Below are 951 nucleotides of genomic sequence, written 5' to 3' on the forward strand. Positions count from 1 at the left end.
ACAGAAAACTGGTTCTGAACGTAAAAGATTTAACTGTTTTAAAACTTGTTAGTACTTTGTAATGTATTATTGAAAACATCATAGAAAAATCATCAAAGCTATAACCCAAGTTGATTCAAACTCCCACAGAACATAAACGGCTTTAAATATTTTATTACCAAGTTATTTTCTCTATTCTGTTCTTTTCTGGTTTCATTACGTTATGAAGATGAAACTGTAATCCCCTGGCCTATATCAAGATATCCTTTTTTTAAAGGTTTGTGGCAGCGTGGCAAAAACACCCAGGTAAACATCTCAGAAGATGGAAGCCTTCCTTTTGTTGGGATTGGACTGAGTGTCATCTAATTACGGTAACAGTTTGTGTCAACCAGTTAAAAATCCCACACTAAAATCTCCTTTACCTGCACGTCATCAGGCGATAATGTTAAAGTATGAAATAGCTTCACACACTATGAACTGAGGCTTCAGAGTGGCCACTTTTTAAGTCAGTCCATTTCATTATCCACTAAATGCAAAGTGTGGATTAATCTTACCTTTGTGCTAGGCTTTACCGTCTCAAAAATCAGTGGAATTTTTCTAACTGACACCAATGGCAGAAAGGTCTGGCCTGACTTTTGGCTAGGTTAATTGTTATTCAGTTTCCAGCAACAATATAATACTTCAGGCATGAGCAAGATACTTACCCCTCCTTTAAGAGGATTCCACTGTGTTGTAACTTCCCTGCAGTTTTGAACATTTTGGATGTATGTCAAACAGTCACAGGCAGAAAGTGCTGATACATTACACACAAAGATCTGCTTTCATAACTTCCTACCTGATGTCAGTGGTAAAGCAAAATAATCAAAACAATCTCAAAAGTAAGACAAATAATTTTCTTCCTTGACTCAGGATCCAGCACTGTATCGGTGACTGTCACTTTCAACAACGGAGATGTAGCAGAAGCATGTAGCT

Source organism: Falco punctatus (genome assembly GCF_963210335.1).
Source record: "Falco punctatus genome assembly, chromosome: Z".
Taxonomy (NCBI): domain Eukaryota; kingdom Metazoa; phylum Chordata; class Aves; order Falconiformes; family Falconidae; genus Falco; species Falco punctatus.